The 22,990-nt window shown below is 34.3% G+C and overlaps 1 long non-coding RNA gene across 1 annotated transcript in view; it reads right to left on the reverse strand.

Moving 5' to 3' along the window:
* The window catches only part of LOC128866982 (uncharacterized), a 40,852-nt gene extending 19,803 nt beyond the window's left edge, over nucleotides 1-21,049 (reverse strand). The window contains exon 1 of the long non-coding RNA XR_008454978.1: nucleotides 20,011-21,049. This is a non-coding gene — a long non-coding RNA (uncharacterized LOC128866982). The remainder of the gene's footprint in view (nucleotides 1-20,010) is intronic.
* Between the last annotated feature and the right edge of the window lie 1,941 nt (nucleotides 21,050-22,990).

Below are 22,990 nucleotides of genomic sequence, written 5' to 3' on the forward strand. Positions count from 1 at the left end.
TTTTTACTTCTTTTTATACTTTATTAAATGCTGTTCTTTCTAAAGTTAAAGAATTTTCCGAACTAGGCGTCACATTTATTTAACTCTGGTTTTACATTTGTAAAACATGTTAGTCAGATATTGCCGAAGGCTTATCTTGATTTAGCATATCTGAGTCCCTATGCGTGAAAATTTTTATAAAAATCCCTAGTTCGTTCCAAGCTCGAATATGCATCTTTGAAATGGAATCCAATTTATGCCTCTCATTCAAATAGAATTGAAAGGGTACAACGAAATTGTATTCGAGTCGCCCTGCAACCTCTTAATTTCTCTGATCCATTACCACCCTAAAGTGCTCGATGCATGTTAATAAATCTGGGGTTCCTTGCCAATAGACGTACCCTTCAGTCCTTCATGTTTGTTTTTGATATTATTTGTCCAGAACTTCTTGCAGCTTTCCTCATCAAACTTCACAATTTTATTATCCCCTTAACGTCAAAATAGTAAAATAACACTACTAGAGCTTTGCCGCTATTATGACGCCTCTTACTGAGCTAAATAGTATCTACATACATACAGACTGCTCGACCTATACTTTGCTAAGTCAAGATTTCTTTCCCATTCGAGAATCGTGTCCCACTATTCATAATGTCTCTCTTTTGTGCAAAATTGTATCTAATCTGTAAGGTTAGTGTAATTATGGACTTAAAATCAAAAGAGAAATAAAATGAAATGTAACTTTTACGGATCCACCATTTCCATAGTGGACTTTAATAATTTTAATGTGGTTTCCGAGCGAAACTGAACGCACTGCATCAATTTCCAAAGTTTCTACTGCTTATACTTGTGTGAAAAAATAAAGTAAAACAACAGTCAAAACTGTTAAGATATTAAAAAAACAAAGTTTTTTTGAGAAATCCTTCACAAAAATATGCGTGTTTATGCGTAAAAAAGGTTTGACTGCGCGTGAGAATTTGTAGAGAGTCAAAGAAATTGTCTTACGACCGCAATCCTGGCCACTATATGGAAGTTACTTTTAGCGCCTATTTAAAAGTGACACAAAAGTTGTCATAAAAATGGGATGCTTTTTATTCCAATACAATTTTTTTAGATCTCTAGCTATATATGTACAAGCAATCGCTTTACATACATATTACTTTACAGCAATAATAATAAAACTAGTGGGATTGGCTCGTTTCTTCTATTTTATGTACAATTAATGTATGTATGGATGTGTACATAAATGTAAATATATATGCTTGTAAGAGCTCATAATACCTTTTGTGTTTGTTTTAAGATAGCCGAGTACGTGAACGCTCCACTGAGACTGTAGTTTTATCACACATATAACGGTTAATGATTTTCACAGATTTCTATCCGACAACTTTTTAACTTTGAAATGCGTTTGCTTCAAAGTGAAAAGCAGCTGAACGCATTTAGTAGAAAATCAAAGCACTAAAATTACTTTATGCTGGTCCTCAAAGGCAAGCAAATTGAATGGAAAAGTTAACATAAAAATTATATTTTACAATCCAAAGCAAACCAAACAAATAAACAAACAAGAGAACCAAAAAAACAAAGGCTCAAACAATTTACAAATCAAAGTTGCTTTGGAACTTTACTGAACGCAACGGACAGGTAAATAAAACTTTACCCAAAAAAAGATTGAAAACAAAATAGAAACTGGTTAAAGCGGACTGGGTTTTAATAAAATACCGTTTGGTTGACTACAAGACAGTCAAATATACATACCTACGCGTTAAAGTAAATTTGTAGTACAGTAAAACCCGTCTAAGTTGGACATTCTCGGAGAGCAAGTGCAGAATAGCGAATACGCACCTCGCAAAAAAACGAAAAAGTGGCTGGGCCCTACGTTTTTTCCAATTTGAATGGTATATAACATTGCTTGTGTAAATTAATATTACGGGTGCTAGGGAGGAGGGACTAATTTTAGGTATAATTTTAAAATCTCAAAACGTCTATATTTCGGAAAAGACTGCACTGATTTTAACTAAATTAGTGTTACACCTTTTGTTTATGCACAACTTTGACTACATATATATTTTATATCCACTTATAAAAAGAAGAATAATCAAAAATTACTTTTTTTGTGGGTAAACGAGTTTTTTCTATTTCGTGCTGCTGATTCTGAGTGAGTTCGGCAGCAGGTTCTTGGATAAATGTAGTTTATTTTTATTGCTGCTAAGTGTTGCATATTCCAGCCCAAAGCCCGGATATGAATCCAATAGAAAATTCGTTAACATGTTCCGTACCAAGCATGATTCCGTTGCAACACTAGTAAGTCTTTTTTATACTTTTATGTTGTATATTCTATATTTAAACTTCAGAACTTGTTCCATTAGATGTGTTTTCAAAATGCAACTAAAAGTCGTATTTAACTAGAACCAGAAAAGCGCAACCCATATATGGGTTACGTGACCCCCACGGAAGCATGCCCGTAATCCAAGCACGGGTTTCGCGAGACAGAACGTGTTAAAAAAAGTTGTAAAAAACACTCAAAAGGTCGAACAGAGTTTAAATACCTTATTTTCGAGGAACGGAAATTTTTGTTTTTCGTCCATGTTGAGCATTTTCTTCACGAAATTAAAAACAAAAAGCGTTTGAAAACATTTAGCAAAATTTAATAAAAAAATATATAGCATAGCCATGGGAGATGACTCCAGACTGAAATCGACCGAAGAGCTCTGTAAAATTGTGTGTTTTTTAATTCCGGTCTAAAATTTGGCGGCAAAAATATGCAGTCTTCTTCATTTTCTCCCATATTTGTACAACTAAAGATCGAAATTTTTGTATATAGAAGAAAACACCCAAACCGCCAGCAAACACAATTATCAAAAATTCACGCGTATTTTGAGTCACTTGAAACTTGCTAAACTGTAAGTTAGTGGGTTATAAAACTGCATACTCGAAATTTCATTAAAAAATTATTGTAATTAAATAAGAAGCAAATAAATTGCCGAGTTTGTAAATAAGTCCTACTGCTAATATAAGTTATTTCACGCAAAATCTACAACTGAAAAACGTAGAAAGGAATACGATAATACAGATATTGTGCAATAGCAGAAGGGATTTGAAGGCTTGGTGGGTAAAAATTTAGCAGAATATTGTAATATCTTCAATATACACAGTGCCTTAGTTTAACTATTCGAATATGAACACTTGCTATTTCATATATCAAATTATTTAAGTGCAGGAACATTTTGTGGTTATCCAAATTCGGCTGGTATCTAACTGTACAGGTTTTACTATGCAAGAACATAAATACGTATGCACATATGTATGTTTGTGTGTATGATTGCAGGCAAGCGCGCCTTTGGGTATACCTGCTGCATGGAAAAAAGCTAAAAATCTAAAGGAGGCCACGGTGCTTTTGCTGGTGCTGCAGTATATCTGCATGATAACCGAACACGGACGCGATGCCACGTACGAACCCATTTCAATAGGCGACCCATTTCCAACAGCATCAGAGGCAGCAACAATAAATACAACAACATTTATAGGAAGCATATGCGCAGTGGAACACAAAAAACAAGCGACAGCCTACAAATACTGCATATTTACATAGCTAAAACTATTATATATGTATGTAAATAAGTATATACATACATACAAATGTATTATATAATATTTATCTATACTCTGACCGCTTCCGCTTATTTATTACTCTGACCGCTTCCGCTCTAGATCTGGCTGCCGAATCAGTGCTGCCGCTTTTGTGCTTTCTCTTTCAAAATTGTTAGATTCGAATGAATTTTCGCCGATTTAGGCAATATTAAGAAATAAAAATATATACATCAGGGCCGCGCGCACGAAGTTTTAAACAATTTTTTCTTAGTTGTCCTCGATTCCGTTCAGACATTTTTGATGTTAAGAGGTTATGGGTAGTCAGAACTTTCAAAAAATTGAATTGTTTTCCATTTTCTTAAAGTATAATATCTTTAAAATTTTATGTGAAACTTTGAAGTTAATCCGACAAATACTTTTCGAGTTATTCAACAATTAACAAAGCAAGTAGCTAAACTTTAAATGCATTTTCCTCAAAACTATGTTTTTGAACTGGCGATCACTGTGACTTAAAAACCGTTTGGTCGATTTCAATAAAATTTATACTGCTATTGAAAATCATATTGTTAATTTAAAAAAAACAACTTCATCAGGCACATGATTATCTATTAATACCTGTAAAACTAGTTTCTCTTGTCCGATTGATTTTAGATGAATCTTCAAGGACTTGTAATGATCACCGCAAGGGACTTCTGAAGAAATGGGCTACATACAAACACCGATAACTTTTACAATTATTAATTTTTATTTTGAAATTTTGCTAAAGTCAAGTCGAAACACGATGTAGGTATTAATGCTATTTTTTATTTTTGTAAAGAAAAGCACTTGATTAAAAATCATAATTTTTTTGGGTCTCTGACTACTCCTAACCCCTTAAAGTAAATGTCGATAATGTCGAAAATCATCGATACTTTGCGAGAAATAATCGAAGTTGGCCGGCATGTTAGTAGGTGTAGGATCGCCCAGAAGCTAAAGATCGACCAAAAAACAATTTTAAATCATTTGGGCAAACATTTTACGCAAAAATAAATGCATTTCTTTTTCGCCCTACTAATATTAGCACTAATCTATACGGCAGGCATTGTTTAAAAGTTGGTAAGATGATTTAATTTAATACGTTAAGACTTGTCAATATGTGGTGCTTTAAATTTTGCTATGGGGAATAGTCTTCACTAGAAACTGGTTAGTCTCTCTGTTAGCTGATCGGCACACAGAGCGCCTCATATAACTAAATCGTTACTTACTGTTTATTTTCCTTTCTGAAAGCCTCCACATAACCCCTAATGGTAATATATAATCTTTCTCTTATTTACATTCTTCATTCTAATTTTCACATTTAATCAATAAAATTTTACTAATTCGAATTTTTTAACAATTTGCTTTTATATGCTTTTATTTTAATTTTAATTTTTGTCTTTTATTAACCGCACTTTTGCTATGCTGAAGGGAGAAATCGATCAAGTGGAGTCATAGAAAAATGGTAACGACCTGTACTTACATACCAACTCAGAACAGATTTATATATACATACGTACTATGTATGACCATTTTGGTTGAATTCGTAGCAACTACTAATGGAAAATTAATAAAATAATTGTCAGCTGTCACCACAACTGGCTGTTGCTGGTGCTGTCACGCCAACTGTCATTCAAGATCCATACGCCACGAAAGCTACATAAAATAATAGAGGGACAATAAAATTGAATACACTATAAATACTACGAATACAAGTAGTCCTTCCAACTAAATGTGGCTATAAAATACAGCAAAATGTTGAGAAAGCTGCTGTGATCGAGAGAAGGTAAAGAGGAGTATTCAATCGGACGATTTTGACTATCCATGACTACTTTAGCGTGTTAGTTAGGGCAATGGAGTGTGGAGTTTATCGTGTGGGTGTGTGGATATCGCAAACTGTGTGACTGCATAATTGAACTGGTTACCGTTTGGATAACTCGATGACTTCAGCTAACTGACGCACGCTTGCCAGCCAACAGCTGAGTGATTGACTTGAATAGCAAAATGTGGTTGATTCGTGGTTGCAGTTGGTTGTTGTTTGTGGTGGTGATGTTGCATATGTCTACGAGTTATTATGCATTTGCATACCCAGCTGGTCAAAGTTATTTTTTTTTCTCCCGATAGTCTATCGGTGGTCGGTAGTGTAGGCAATATCAATTACCGGATTTTGAGGGAAGAATTTAGTTATAAGTTACGCTTTGGCAGGCAAATCAGAATACTTCAAATAATGAAAAATGCATTGATCCCAAGATATTCTGTTTGCAGAAATATCTGCTCGCACTGAACAGAACTACATATTTGTGCGAAGGAGTATGGAGATGGGGAAAAAGCAAGAGGGTCCTCTTAGAAAACTTTTGAGTATGCAGTTTTGTAGCCCATACAATTCTAGTATATTAAGGTGAAGGTTTAAAGTGTCTCAAAAATCGACGATGTGATTTTCCTCCCCCTACAAAAATATATAAATATTTTCTATCGAAGAAAATTCCCAATATCATCAAACAAAAAGAAAAAAAATATTTAAATTAAAAATAGGCTCTAAAGCTGCTTATTCAAAAATTTTATAAAAACTCTGATTCTTTGTCTTTTCTGTCCGCATGTGGAGCAATTTACCCCTGAAAATTAGAAACATAAAGGGGACCTTGCGCTGTAGACATGAATTGCTTCGTTACTTTGTCGAATAACGCTGAATGTACTCGAGGTACTATTTCATTTGTATCTTCTCTCTTTCACCTTATGCCCGAGAACATTAATGTAGATGACCTCTGCTTGGAACCTTAGACCTTTTACTCTTTTACTTAATATAATATTTTAGCATACTACCACTACTCCTTACATCTCTATTCTCTAATACTTCGTCTACCACTTCTACTATTAATTGCTATTTATTAATTTAAGTTTCAAATGTTACTTTCAACTTTAATATGAAAACTAGTTTTAAGGTCAAACATTGTAAAAATAACTTATGGTTCTGTATCAGGCAAAAGAAATCAATAAATAAAAAATATAAAAAGTTTGAAAATTTTTGTATGAGGTTTCGAACTTTGTTTGATGCATATGACTTTTATTAAAAACTTAACGGTGTTTGTTTGCGCCTACTCTTCTGTTGGATGTTTGGCCGAGCTCATCCTGGATGGATTTGATGTTCATGCAAGGAGATTCGAACCTACACGCTCCCCGAAGGGTCCGTGGGTTTTTTTTTACCACTGTAAGTTCATGAAAAAATTGGTCAAACATTCTGCTCAAGAATAACCTTACTAGAAAGCCCAGTAAGAAATGAGACTAAATTTTCAATATACATATATACGAGTAAATACAACTAAGGCACCAATATTAACCGCGAATGAAAAAATACGATCAATACAGTGAAGTATAGATGGATACACTGAAATAGGTGGGTATAGTGTATTTTTTGTATTATGAACAAAACGTGCCATCTCAATATTAAACAAATTTTAAGAAAATAGTGAAAAAATGTATTCCCGGAAATAACTTTTATTTGCAACAAGACAATGAAAGCATTGATGCTGCCAATTTTTTCCAAATTGAGAAAATATGAGAAATTTCTGAACGATTTAACCAAACAAAGTAAGGTGATTTGTTTAAAGAAGCGAGAGGTGTTGAGCTCGAAAATTAAACAGCTAGCAGGTAGCAGTATAAAAGTACTTTCACATATGCAGTAATTAGCAATAAATCTAAAATTAATTTACCTGCTCACATATGACAGATCAGCTGCAAAATTGGCAACCAGCTGTCAAGAATATTTTGAAAGGTTTCTTCGTAGAAATTGGTTTGGTGGTATATTTTATTGTTTTCTGTTTGTTTAATTATTATTAACGATATGAAGACAAGGCAAAGAGAAGCTAGTGATAGAAATCCGAGGAAATTGGAGGAAATCGGTAAACGAGGTCCACTGAGGTTGCAAAAAATCGATATTAAATTTTATAATAAGCAATAATAGGCCGAAGCGTCTAAGGACACACGCTTTTTTCTGTAATATGAAAATTTAAATTTTATTGCAATTATGTCTACAGACCTCTTTTCTTTGCCGGTATCCATTTTATTTAGTTTTATACTGACGTTTCTCCTTACATTGGAATAAAATAATAATCGGTACACAGAAAACACAGGGTTGTACAGTAAAAAGTATATTTATTATCTGAGAGAGAGAAATTTGGTATGGGTAATCTCGCTTTTTAATTAAGGAATCGGAGTTAAGTTAGATGTTCTAATTATATGTGAACCTATTGCAAGTCTCTTTATTTAATAGCAACCCTCATACTTTGTGTACCTTGTATTTTCCTTGTTCCTAACTTGAATCCAATTGAATGATTGTAACATCCACTTGGAAGGCAAATCGCTAAAATTAACAGATTTATGTGACTAGCAAAACCCTTCTGAAAGCAGGCTAAATGAAATTATCAAGTAGACAGCAGTGCGCGCTAGATATTATCATTTCACTGAAAGTAAAACTTTTCTTTGTTAAAATGAAGAGAGGAATGTTTGTCTACTGCGAGTATGGAAATGATTATTTTTATGCTGGACATTTTAAATGGGATAAAATTCTGGTAAAGTTTTTTTTTATTTTTTTATTTTTATATACAGAATATACAGAATTTCGCAAACCATTTTTGATTGCTTTTATGCTTTTTCAAGACAGTTTATTTGTTAATTAGTGTCCACTTTCTTTGAAGGCACTGTTTATAAAGTACAAGCAATACTTCCAACAGGGTGTATTGCACATATATAAGTATGTAGGTATTTATTTATGCATGTATGTACGTAAGTTAGTACATTGACAAGCTGTCATTTTTCATTTTAAAATTTTCCATTTTATTATTACTGTCATTATTAGATGCTCGCTCGCATGTGTGTACATAGCAAAGCATGACAGTACGATGATGGCCCTGTCAGTCAGTGAAAATTAATAATAATCATAGTCTTTGTAATTGCAGTAGGTATGTATGTATTACATAAAGTGTGAGAAAAATTTTTTATTGTATTAGAAAAACAACAAAGTAGTTAAATACTCGTAGTATTTAATATGAGACAGGGCCATCAGAATTTCAGTGCATGCGTGTATGTGTTTATGTACAATGTAGTATGTATGTATGGATGCATGTAAAATGCAGTATGTATGTAGTACAATGGTGTTGATCTTTTTCGTATATTTTTCTTTTCATTTTTACTTAGCACTTTTATGTTAACAAATTCATCCATCAATGCAAGTGACTTGACGCTTTTTCTATGCGATTCTATTCAATTCGATGTGTTTCTACATGCGTTTGTGTATATGTAATATAGATATTTGTTTTCCTTCGTTTTTTTGCTTCTACTGCAGTTAAGCTCATTTGCATTTGTGTGTCGCTTATAATTAAATGTAGTCAGCGAGCAATAGCTATAAAAGCTGAAACAACCATACAAAACAAAAGCAACAAATAGAAAATTGCAGCTTTGATGCGAACGATAGAAATAATAGTAGTGGCTGTAAAACTATAAAATAAAAAAAAAAAATAGAAAAAAAACCAAAAAGAAAATCAACAAATCAAGCAAACGAGCACGCAAAATGTGGAAAACCTTGAAGTTGAACGCGGCGTATGACTAACAACAGTTGCTAGTACATACATACGTACATACATACACACCCATACATATATTTATATGCATAATACATAAAAATGTGTGTGCATATTTGCTTGTTGGCTATGCTAGCCCAGCAAACACTTTACTTAGTAGGGACAAAATGTATGGGTTACAAGCTGCTCCGGGAATAGCTGAACGCTAAGAATGAAAAATTTATGAAGCAAATGTTGGGGTAGTAGCAGAAATATAGCTTATAGGATATAGGGAAAACCAATTTTCCATTTTAATATTTTTGGAGGCAATATTCACCAAACAATTCATACATATATGTACATATATATGTATACATATAATTGGCGCGTACACCCTGTTTGGGTGTTTGGCCGAGCTCCTCCTCCTATTTGTGGCGTGCGCCTTTATGTTGTTCCACAAATGGAGGGAACTACAGTTTCAAGCAGACTCCGAACGGCAGATATTTTTATGAGGAGCTTTTTCATGGCAGAAATACACTCGGAGGTTCGCCATTGCCTGCCGAGGGGCGACCGCTATTAGAAAAATGTTTTTCTTAATTTTGGTGTTTCACCGAGATTGAAACCTACGTTCTCTCTGTGAATTCCGAATGGTAGCCACGCGCCAACCTATTCGGCCAAAAACTCATACACTCACTACAATTTGCAAGCGCACTACACTCGTATCATCCGATTATTTTGTAAGCCTGTAGAGAAATATTTGTGTAATTCCATTAGCAGGGTTGTTTTCGTTGCTTAAACTTAAACAATTTGTGTAAACGATTTTTAATATCATATAAGCCGCTTTCGACTTACTACTTCTCTGTTCGCTGGAGAATTCCGCTGCTCGGCAAGCGAACAATTTTTAAGTGAAAGTATGAAAAGTTTAGCGCTATTTAAGCGACTTGCCAGTACTACCAAGTGCACATCCTAGTACTACCAAGTATACAGCTGTGTTCATAATAATAGCAGCGCGACATATAGCAAAATTTGGCTATCTAATTAAAAATAATTTTTTTTGGATAATATAGTTCGTACTATAACAAATATAAAACGAAAAGATTATGAAAAAATTCAAAAATTCAGCGCGACATGTAGAAACATTTTGATTACCTAATTTAAAACTTTTTGTTTTTTTTTATTTGGAAAAATATAGTTCATACCACAATAAGAACCATAAAAACAAAACAAAGAATTATAAAAAAACCGAAAAATTTCAGCCAAATTTCAAACTTTTTGATCAGAATTAGGATAATTTCGAGCGTTGTATTTTGATATAATAAAGCGCATGTTTAAAGTGATTCTGAAATCGCGCTGATTTTTGACGATTTGCGGCGATTTGTGCATTTCGTCCATATAAAAAATATTTCGAGTATTCCTGATATAGAATAATATGTTTAATATCGTCAACAAAACAAAATGATCAAAAATTCACGGCGTATTTTAAGCTATTATACTTTAAACTGCCATAATATTATAATAATCTTTATACAAAAAACTTCAAAAACTTCAAATACCACGATTTTATCTAAAAGTTCTGATTAAAAAGTTCGAATTTTCGATGTATTTTTTTTTAATTTCTTTAAACTTTGTACAATACATTGCTCAAAACTACACTTTTTTATATTAAAAACTAAATAAAAAATAAATAAATAGTTAAAACTTTGCCGCGCTGCTCTTATTGTGAGCACAGGTATAAGGATATATTTTTATTTTATTTTATTTTACTTTATATATTTTTTTAATATTATTATTATTTTTCTATTATTTCTTACCAAAACTAATCGTTCATTATCAATGCGCATAACTGAAAATTGTTTAAATAAAATTGGGAATAATTTTTGCAAGTAGCAAAAGTAAGAAATTATTCATCATTCAAAAATGGAGAGAGCAAAGTGACAGTTCGATGCAAGAGAGAAACTTATTTTATGTTGGAAAGAACTTCTTGCAAACAAGCGAATTTATTTTTTATTGAAACTGGTATTTTGTGTACTTTTGCTCTTGCGACACTTTGAAATTTAGTCAGAAATGATAAAATGGAAAATTCATCAGCAAAAGGCGAGTTTATAACGTATATTTATGGTAGTTTTTTCGGACAACACAAAAACTTTTCTAAACATACTCAGCTGATATGTCTTCTTCCAAAATGTGTTTTTTTTGCAAGTGAAGCCAAACCTTCCGTTCGTTAACGTTTTTGCATTTTCTTTTCTTTAGGGGCGAATTTTTGCATTGATTTCTGCGATGGCTAATTTTGTTCTCGTTTGCTTCTCTTTGAACAAAACAAATTGTTTCAACATTAGATTTTTTTATTTGCGAACTGCCAAAACGAAAATATTGCAGTGCTGCCAAATTATATGCAACGTTGGGTTCAAGGGAAATTTTTGGTTTTGTTCACTACTTGCGAGGTGGTTGGTGAATCGAAAGCAGCTACAGCTGTTTAACGAGCTCGTAAATTTACAAGGTTTACGTGGTCTACGCTGCATTTCCCAAAGTTTTTAAATGAATACCTGTAATATTTTATGCACACTGTGGTCATTTGATTTTTGCTTATAAATTATTTGATGCAAAAGCGGTAGTTTTCTTATTACAAAAAAACTTTATACGACTTCTATTATCTGTACTTGTGGTAAAATTAATTTTTGTTTAATAATTTGTAGTTAAAACTAATAATGGCTTATGGATTGTAATTTGTAAGCGTGAAAGCACATAGCTCTCTAAATTAGAAGAAAATAATTTTTCAATAGTAAAAATATTTATTTTTCATTATATTCTAAATTTTTGCTGGGATGCAGTGGGGCAATTGCAATTTCGTATATCCACATACATATATATTTTTGAGCACATGTATATATATATATATACATCTTTGTGAATATACACATACATATGTCTGTTTGCTTGTATATATGGCTACATACATATATTGAGCTTTTGCATGCATTTGTGGACACCGTGGACAGAGGCACTGTAGCCATAAGTTTTCGTGCCAGTTTTTATGAGTTATTTACAAGCATTTGTATAAAAATACAAATTTATTTTTAAGTACATAAAGTCTATTATTTTCTATGTCATGCATTTGGTTGTATACCTTTGAAAAACGTTATTGACACATTTCTTTCAGCTGCACTCTGCTTTGTGGATTATTTTTTAACGTAATTCAGTTGTTTAATTAATTTTTTCCCTACTTTACAGCCTTTCAACACTGCAATTATTGTCTAATCCAGACAACAATAACTTTCAGTCTAGTCACAGGAAATAAATAAAAAAAATTGCTAAATACATATTATATATCACTTCATTAAATTATTTGTTGCTGCATTTTTCTACACGATGTTATTGTTTTTTGTATCTGCTCATTATTTTGTCGTTAGTTGTGTTTCATAAGCGTCTAAAGTTCTCAGCGTGAGTTACAACAGCTGCTAGATGTTTCTTTAAGTCGCAATTAATTCGCTACAAATACAAATGCATACGAATGTGCATGTGTATACATATCTCAATACATATTTACGTACAAGTAATACTGTAGCTTTTGAAGCACAAAAAACGAACGGGTCAGTTAAACCTTGAATTCGACTCAAGTAGCAAACTGCAAAGTTAAAGAGAAACTTAGACTAATAGTTAATGTTGCGATCGCTATTCTCCCATAAACCTGCACATGTAGTGGTGGAGCTACTCCATTGCAATAGGCGCTCATTAAGCGGCCCTGAAACCTTAATACCAGAAATAAATTTAATTTGATCATATTTTCCCCTTTTAAGTGTGTGTGTGTGCGGAATCTGAACGCAGAAGGTTTTGAATATTTTTATTAAGCAGATGTATGTATAGTACCAGGCATACATACCAAAAAATATATATACATATAATTGGCGCGTACGCCCTGTTTTTGGGGTGTTTGGCCGAGCTCCTCCTACTACTTGTGGTGTGCGTATTAATGTTGTTCCACAAATGGAGGGACCTACAGTTTTAAGCCGGCTCCGACTGCTTTTTCATGGCAGAAATACACTCGGAGGTTTGCCATTGCCTGCCGAGGGGCGACCGCTAATAGAAAATTTTTTTCTTAATTTTGGTGTTTCACCGAGATTCGAACTAACGTTCTTTCTGTGAATTCCGAATGGTAATCACGCACTAACCCATTCAGCTACGCCGGCCGCCAGGCATACATACGCCAGTTATAAAGAAAAACAAAAAAAAAATATATTATATGTATTTTGTTTTTGCAACTTGTGGGCTTGAATGGCAAAATCAGTTGACTACTTCCTATAGATTCAATGAATTCCATGAATTCCATGAATTTTCCAAGAATATCAATCAGAATCTAAACAAAACAGATCACTTAGTCATTCAAACCACCAAAACTTGTGAGGGGAACAAACAAATCAGCTACTCTACAACTAATTCACCCTGTAGATATCGCTTATTTACTGGAAGAACGTAATAATTAAAAAAGCGATAATTCGAGAAAACCGTCTTTAAAGTTTTCAAATTACCGTGTCTCCCTGAGTAAAAAGTATGAAACGTATTTGAGCAAATACATATATAAGATAAATGAGTAAAGAAATCCTCTTCCAACTCTCCAATTTGAATTCCGCACACATAACTACACTATACGTAGAGCAGTTTAATTGTGTGTACAAATTCGCTAGAGAAGCACTCGAGAAAAAGGTCTACTGTACCGCAGTCTTTTTTTAGATATTACACAAGTCTTCGATTAGGTATGGCACGAAGGCCTGCTACACAAGCCTAAAATAAGCCGACCGCATAACTACGTACTATATGCTTATAAAATCATACCTGAATAGTAAACATTTTCTTGTTAATATGAACGACGAAACTACCAGCCTCCAAGAAATTAAAGTGTCTTAGGACCCGTTTTATACACTTTGTGCACAGCCAATCTATCATTGACGAAATGCCCAAATACAACCACTTATGTCGATGATACGGTTATAATGTCCACAAGTTATAAACTTCAATTGCTTCTTGCTACTTATAAGAAAATCTCAACAGTGTTGGTTCCAGGTTGTAAACCTGGCGTATAAAAGCTAACGAAACCAAATCTATGCCATATCTCTTTCACGCTTCGCTACGGCTCATGCCCACTCTAATACCTCAGACAGACAATGCCAAATATTTAGGTATTCTGCGTCTCACGTGCTGCTCGCATATATTTCTAAAGCGAAAACAACTTGGGCCGAAACGCCGTTCACTTCATTGGTTACTTGACTACAAATCAGTATTGTCACTAGACAATAAAGACCTCATATCTAAAGCATTTTTTAAGCCAATATGCACGTACGGAGTCGAAATATGGGGCTCCGCTTCAAAATTTGATCAAGAAATTGTGCAGAGATTCCAGTCAAAGGTGTTACGCATGTGTGCCAATGTGCTATGGTTTGTACGAAACGGAGTATTGTAGAGATAACTAAATGTTATGGCAATTTACGAGGAAATCAGTAGAATCAGCAGTTAACCTTTTTAATAACAACTTCACTTCACGAAGATGAAGGAAATGTATGCCTATGAAGTAATGCCAAGGTTTGAAATGTGCATATCTAAAATGTAATAAATGTAAAAACGTATACAACGACATATGTCTCGTACTACAGGGTGGGCCATATAGCGTTTGCTTTTTGAACCACCTATTTTTTTGATAATGGTAACACAAATGACATGTCAAATGTGTTGATAATTTACTTAAAGGTTTGACATTTACGAAATGGGACGCTATACGCTTGAACAAAATTGGGAAATATTGAAAACCTATTTCCAAAGTGGTGAGTCTTCTTCTTTTCTGATTTTCACATCGGTGGCTACGTCAATAAGCAAAATTGTCGGATTTGGGGCTCAGAAAATCCACATGAAATTGGAGCCCAAACAATCGAAAATGTGCTTAAAAATTGGGTTGATCGAATGGCCTACTGTAAAGCCAGTCGTGGCAGTCATTTGAACGATATTATTTTTCATTCATAAATGACAATGTTCAATCTTCAAAATAAAAAAAAAGTTTGAAAAAATATTAATTACAATAGTTTTTTTTTATAGCCCATTCAAAAAGCAAATTTTACATGGCCCACCCTATATATACATAGAGTGCTGAATTAATTAATAAACTCCGCTGAGTGTTCTTACGAAAAGCTAAATTTCTTTTAATTGTAACTATAAATAATACTAAATGTTATTTTTTATGACAGTTTTTTTGTAAAAAATTAAGTTAATGTTAAAATATATGCATCTTATAATTAGAAAGTCTTAAGTATGATTTTTCTTGCATAGAAGTGAAGCAGCCACAGTAATTTATGTGGCTGTAAATCTAACTGCAATATTTTTTTGCATTACGACGTTCCTTCCGTGCAAACGATAACGTTATCTTTTACATTTCCCTCTATTGTATAAAACTCACTTCCACAATAGTTTTTCTTTGTCTAACTATCAATATGATTATATGATTCGGTTCTCAGGTATGTATGTACTTCTAAAGCTCAGTTACTTAACACATCCACTTACGGGCACTGAAATATTTATGAATGCCTCCACGTAAAAAATTAAAAAAAAACTAAAAACATTTTTTTATGAAATTTCACCAACTATTTGATATTAATTTCTAAATAATGAAAAATGTACCATACCTATATAATAGATGAAAAAATGCTAAGAAAAAAGATACTTTGGTTTTGGTTTAAAAAGTATGGTGGTTATTTACGGTTATTTACAGCATGACTATATCCAGTCTGTGCGGTTTAAGAACCTTATTAAGTTGTTGACGTCTAAGCCAGATAGTTGTTCGAGATTCTCAAACAGCGGTCGGCCCAGGATAAACATTCTGTCCCTCCATAGGGCAGGGTATTCACAGAGGAAATGGAAGATTACCTCCTTTTTCTCCGGTTGTTTACAACTGTGACAGTATGTATTATGAGGGATACCCATTTTGGCTGTTTGTTCTCCGATAGACCAAAAGCCAGTTTTGACTGCCGTTAGTCTTATTCATTCTTATTAGTGCCGACGATTGCTTGAGGTTGTAGGTGGGCCATAACGTTCTGCTAATTTTCCATTTCGTCTGGGCTTTCCACCTACAATCCGCGATTAGAAGGTATTTTTGGGAAATTGCATTCTTGACTGCACCTAATGGTGTGAATACCGATTCTACAAGAACATTATTCATGGCAGAATGACGTAAATATTGTTAAAGGTATAGGTTCACCAATTTCAAAAAATCCAGAACTGACGAGTTGTTAAGAAAACTACCAGCAGACATATTCAGAATTACGTCAACAATAACCTGCTACTGTTCTTTGGGAAACAGGAAGATGGGTTTCGTACAACGATAGATGTAGGAGCTACAATCAAGAAGAATCTAAGGAAACAGTATTTCACTATCTGTGTGAGTGCCCCAGCTTGGGTACACAATGACATATAAAGCTGCATATATACACCTATACATACATCGAAGTTACAGAGGAAGAAATGCACTTTTCCGCAAATTTGTTATGAAATGTTTTCACTACCAAAATAAAAAAAAACGAGATTAATAATTTATTTTTAATTTTTTTGTTTTTGGGTGTTTTCAAGGCCTATAGAGTTCAATTTCCTTTAATTTAATTAAAGCATGAAGAATAATTTTGTATTGAATATTTTCAGAGCGGAAGCCGTAGCATGCATCACAGCGACATGGTCTAATCGACAGATATGGTTTCATTCGCTTTACTGCGATTATACTGTCGTAAAATTCATACAACTCATCAATCATTTGTCGAAGCGCCTTCGCTGTTGCAGAGAGCTTCAAAAATCTACCACAAAACTAACTTAAATCTACCTCAAAAAACTCCAAATACTATGAAAGATATGATATAATGCTTTATGTATCATTGAATAATCAAGGCAAGAGTATTGTTAAAGCAAGTCGTTCACTGTGTAACTCAAATGAACTCGTTTCAAGAAGATATTAAGCTTACGTTATCATGGTTTCAATTATAAAATAAATTGTAACAATACCCCGACATTTCTTCTATTTTAGTGGCCGTGTGCCACTATACGATAATAGTACTGTGGCGCATGCAACCTTGAAAGATTATACCCTCGAGCTCTGTCTCCAATTTATGACGTGTATTTTAAGGCTGTCTCGTAAAATGGAGGAGTCTACAATTTTATGACTGGCTCCGAATGGCAGTTGATTTTGTTGCGAAACTTTTTCATGGCGGTGTGAACGCTTTTAGGTGTGAATGCTTTTAGGTGTGAATGCTCTTATCAATTTAAGTCGGTTATCTCTGCATATTTACATACTTGGCGCATATAATATATGTATATGTATATGTATATGTATCTATTTATGTATGCGTATGTACAATGAGTTATACATGTTTGAAAATGTATTGGTGATAAAAATCTACTCCATATACTGCATATCCAGAAGTAAATTGTATATTTTGAGTATTGCGTTGAAGCATTGGCCTTCACAGTGTTCCGTATTTAAAGTATCTTGAATCTCTCGTTTATTAGGAGACGTAATTTCGTTAGCTAAGCCTAAATAGGCATTCTCATTTCATAGTTTTTCAACATACTCAGCAGGTTGGAATATAAAATAAGCAGAAAATTTATCTATGAAATATATACAATAGTTTTAGTTTTTTATGTATTTATATATCGTGTTCCACAAGATTAAAGTAGTAGTAACTATATTTTCATTACAACTTCGAAACTATTTAACAATTGGATGTATAATTTGTTAATAATAAACTAGGAAGCTTTAATTATAGAAAATTTTGTAACAAACACCACTCCAGGAACACAAGAGTTGTTGTTGGAGCAGCATAAACATTCCCCATACATACACGGGGAGTGCTGCTGAAGTGACAGTCCTGGGCCGGGTATAAATCTGTGCCGTTCCGGTTACGTAGAACCGACTGTTTTTCAAGCAACGAAAAGGGTTAGAAAAAAATTTCGAATGTTATCTTAGAAGTCGAAATTGCTCAATATTTGGATAGGTTATTCAAATTTTCCCTAAACCTATCTTCCAAAAAAACAAAAATATTATATTATATATCAAAAACCCTCATTGTTTTGATTCCATTGATATCATCCGAAGTGATTTTCTTGAAGAAATATGTAAAAAAACTCATTTTCTTTAGAACGCCCCGATTTTTGAAGTTGCTTTAATATTTAATATTTTCCTCTCGCTGGTGAGTACAGAAGAAGGTGTTCTCGAATGTGATGCTATAGCGTGAAGAAGAATAAGACAGGAAGGAAGAAAGGCATATACGCTCAGCCCTACCCAGCTCTATCTTAGCTTTATTAAGAGAACTGGGTTTGAATGAGGTACTGTGATGATTAGAAAGCACAAATGACGGTGCTCATTTTCATTCATTTATTCATAATATATTTCCAAAATATTTTGGCGGAAGTCTTAAAATATAATTCCGACGGAAAAACCCATCTGATATTTTTTGGTATGAGGAGTGATGTTCCCTAATGTGCATACATACACATACGCAATTTTTTTCAGTTTTGGCAACAAAATATTGTTTACTTGAAAAAAAAAAACACAAGCAATTTTGTGTCTTAATATGTATAATATAATTCGTCGAGGCATTGATCAGATGATGTTGCTTTCATCCTGATGGCTTAAGCCTGGAATGTTTGGTTTCAAAATAGAAAGATATGTACTTAATAAGGATATGAGTTTATTTTCGACTATTTGCCTCATATCAAACTTAATATCCGCGAAACCTTGAAAGTAATGTTTTATTTATAGTGCAGAAGGAAGAAATTCATGTATTTTTTTAACATCTGATAAACAAAAGCGGTCAATAGATTTCAAAGCAATAAGGCTCTTAAAATTATTGGGCGTAAAGTAAGCATCTAAGTTTTTTAACTGAACTCTGGAATATGTTTTTTAACTCGCTAATATTCTAAAATTCTTATCATAAGGGCAGCCCTAGACTGGAATCCGCAAGGCAGTCGGAGATGTGATAGGCCATCTAACACGTGAAGGCGACTAGAGGAAGCAGCAGCGCTACAAGCTAGTCCCACTTGGCGACAAATCAAATTCTTAGCTTAAAATATAATTTTAACTTGTGTAAAAAAATATAATATATATAATATTTATAATATTCTAAAAAGCTTCGTAACTCGTTAATGCATTAAAGAGCTAGTCTTCTTGATCTCAGAAAGCTTTGAATTATGGTTTTGAAAGTTATCAGGCATAAAGAGTTAACGGAAGCACATTATATGTATGCATTACGGTTCCTAGGTTTTTGGTTTGGTTCCTTAATAATGTAATTTGTTAATGCACTGAAGGGTTGCTTTCTTGAAAAAAACAGAACATTAAATTTATATAGGTATACAAAAAATTGCTCATCTAAAAGCCATTTCTGTGTCTATTCTCATGAGAAAAAAAAAAAAATTGTAATGGCTTAGTGAAGGGTATATTCAATAACGCATTATAATGCGCAACGTACTTTTGCAGTGTTGGCAATGCGTTCAGAAATGCAAATATGGCAGTACTGCAAATGCATCGCGTTCCAAAACGCCATTTTTGTATCAAACGTCGCGCATTATTTGCAGGAAAAATTTTAATACTGCCAATCTATCAATTGCAACACTTGTCACATTGGCAGTGCTGCCAGCGCTGCAATTACTGCGCATTTATAATGCGTTTCTGAATATACCCGAAGTACGGCCTGACTTCTTAACAACTGTAAAGAGAGAAGTTGATCATAAAAAATGTGTAAGCAAAGGTTTTTTCCATACAAAGCTTTTACGAGTATAAACTTATTACTTTTCTGCGCAATTTATATCGAGATTACGCATATGATTTTTATTCTATGATTTACTTCATAGCATTACTCACCTAGAATTGCGTTCAGTCTTCAGCTAGGATTTCTTGCCCTGTAATAAATCAACTGCTTTATGGCATAAGCACTCCAATAAAAATTTGTTGTAGTTAGTAAACGAACTGCTCATTGAATTTTTCAATACTTCTGTATACATAAAAGTAATTACAGCACGCACATACATATGTACTGTATGTATGTGAGTGTATGCGTTACACTTCAACTATCGTACTTTGCTACGCCAGCAATCCATACTCATACAAAAAAAGCGTTTGATTAATTTTCAATAACTACATCAATTCATAAATTGTTTGTCCACTTCATCACTTCTAAACCACTTGAAAACTATTCGCTAGACCATTAAAAACGATATTTAGAATTATGTACATATTGCATGTGTTTGTGTATGCGCGTACACATAGTTCAATTTATTTATAAAAATCTCCCCAAAAGTTAAGTACTTTTGTAAGTGGTATAACTCATTGCACAGATCACACATTTACAGCGATTGGCAAAGTGGATTTTTAGTATTTGAATACTTGGTTGAATTTCTAGTTGAACGGCTGATTGCTTGAGCGCTGATGACAGATGGCTGTGCGGCGAGTCCGCTATACAAAATGTACGCGTCTGTCGTCAATGAATTTACTTCTGCTAATGTGTCTTAGCCATTGCCTGCAAAAATGTTGCTATACAATGGCAAGCGTTAAGCGTCAATAAGGCAGCAGTGCCAGCAGCAGCAACAACAACAACAGCAGCAGCAGCTTTTCAGTTGCTCCAAAAAGCCCGCTCGCTTCCCTTTTGCCGCCTGTTGGGAATGATGAGTGTTGTGGTGGGGAGCAGCACCTAGTATGCGAGTGTGTGTGCATGCATGCTTGTATGCATCGGTCCCCCCATCAACCTAGTCGACCAGTTAACCAAACAAAGTGGCAAAGTAAGCCAACAACAATATTGGGGAAGTAGCTGAGGCAATAGCAGTAGCGCTTAACCTCCAACCTCAGTGCAGTGGCGGCGCCGATTCGTTTAACATTCGCTGTTTTTCGTCATGTGTCGGGAGCCATACACGAGGGGCGGTCAGTGGGGGCCCGTTATGGTATAATGTAATGCCATACAAAATGCTTTGTGTGTGCAGTGATGTATGTGCTCGGCCTCGAAGTGGGGCTTTGGGTCGGTGTGTCGGTAGGCCGATGGGTCGTTGGTTCGCTATTTTGCTAGTTCGGCAGCTCAGTGGAGCTGTAGGGCTGTGGGCCGGCGCTGGCTTTATTCGTGTTGTAACATTCGTTGTGCGCATGCTAGGAAAGCGGCGTGAGTAATCGACTGGGGCTGCGGGGTTTTATCTCTTCCACATTATAGTTAGATACATATATGTATGTACATATGTTTTTTGCATACATTTACACGGCAGGCATGTTGCTGACTTTGCAGACGGGTCGATTCTTATGCAGCGTTACTCAACTTCTGCACACTTTGTTGCTTCTCTTCTCGGCTGCTTACTGTTTGCCATTTGCTATTTGCTATTTGCAGTTTCCTGTTTTTTTTTTCATTTTCCTCATTTCTTTGGCGAATTTTCCTCATTTCTGGGTACCTACAAAATATATTGAGATTTTTCTTTATCTCAGGAAAAAACTTTGCTTTTTATGGGGTGTGTATTATGTATACCAGTTTTGCTCTGTTTTGTAGTCTTAACTCACTTAAATTGATCTATGGGCGTGGGGAATGGTGTTGAATAATGCAATTAATTGCACTCATTGTTATGAAATTTGTCCCCAAGGAAAAAGGGAGCTTTGACAAGAGAAAAAGAACAAGAAAAAATTACAGTGCCAGTGATGGCATTTTAGTTTTTTGCTATGCTTTGTTTTTTGTATCCATTGGCTTGCATTATTAAGAATAGCCATTTATATACATCCATACACACATACATATGTGTATAAATATATGAGTGCTGAAGTGATAATTTGTATTTCGGAAGCCAAATTACTTAGTTACTGGAAAGTTGATAAATTTGAATGTAGTTTTGTTTTGACATGAGAATAAAAATATCTCCCTTTTGCTTAGGAGCAGAATTAATACAAATAAATAAGCTTTTACGGGTTTTTATTTTAAGAAGATTTAATGTTTCTAAATACTTCTAAAAAAATTTTCTAAATACTTCAATACTCCTATTGGAGCATAGGGCGTCAACTACACTTCTTCGCCAACGGACGTGGTTTTGAGTTATGTCTCCAGGTGGTATGTGACTTACCCACTCCTCGGCCAGGTTTTTGGTAGCGGGCATCACTTTTTTTAAGCCACTTTCTTTTTCAAACATCAGTCGGTGCTAAGCTGTTTAGGTTGTTTTTCTTAGATCCGAGTTGGATATTGTACGGGCCAGAAAATTTGCAAAATACGGCGCATGCAAGGGTTGACAAGCCTTTTCAGGCGTCTCGTTATTGCCGCGGTTACTTTTCATATGTGTAACCGTAGTTTTTCTAATCCTATACTCAACATCTTCCTCCGAGCCATCTTTGGGGGGACCATGCAATCAAAATAGCAAAATTTCTCTGCACTTTCATACTGTTGTCCACCTACTTTAACCGTCTCTGATATGATGCCGTTGAGATGCAGGGCTTTTGTTTTTCTACCGTTGAAGCTTTTCCTGCATGGCTTGAGTAAGCAGTTTTAGGTCGTCAAGTAATAAGCTAGCAAGCAGATTTCATCTGCGTATGCCAGGTACCTGAGAAATTGATTGTTTAGATGTCAGTTAATGTATTTCTGCCGATTTTCATTACTGAAAACAGCGCTCAGGACGTCCTCAATGACAAGAATGAACAACATTGGAGACAATATGCATCCTTATCGCACACCGCTTAGCACCTGAAAAGGCTCAGAAAGCAATCCTTTGTACACGAAGTAGCAGCTCGCGGTTTTTGTAGCTTTCCCTTATCAGAGCAATTAGCTTATATGGGATACCTCTTCTTCGCAGAGCAGACAAGATGGTTTCCCGATTGATGCTGTCGAAGG

The sequence above is a fragment of the Anastrepha ludens genome, chromosome 6 (genome assembly GCF_028408465.1).
Source record: "Anastrepha ludens isolate Willacy chromosome 6, idAnaLude1.1, whole genome shotgun sequence".
Lineage (NCBI taxonomy): Eukaryota > Metazoa > Arthropoda > Insecta > Diptera > Tephritidae > Anastrepha > Anastrepha ludens.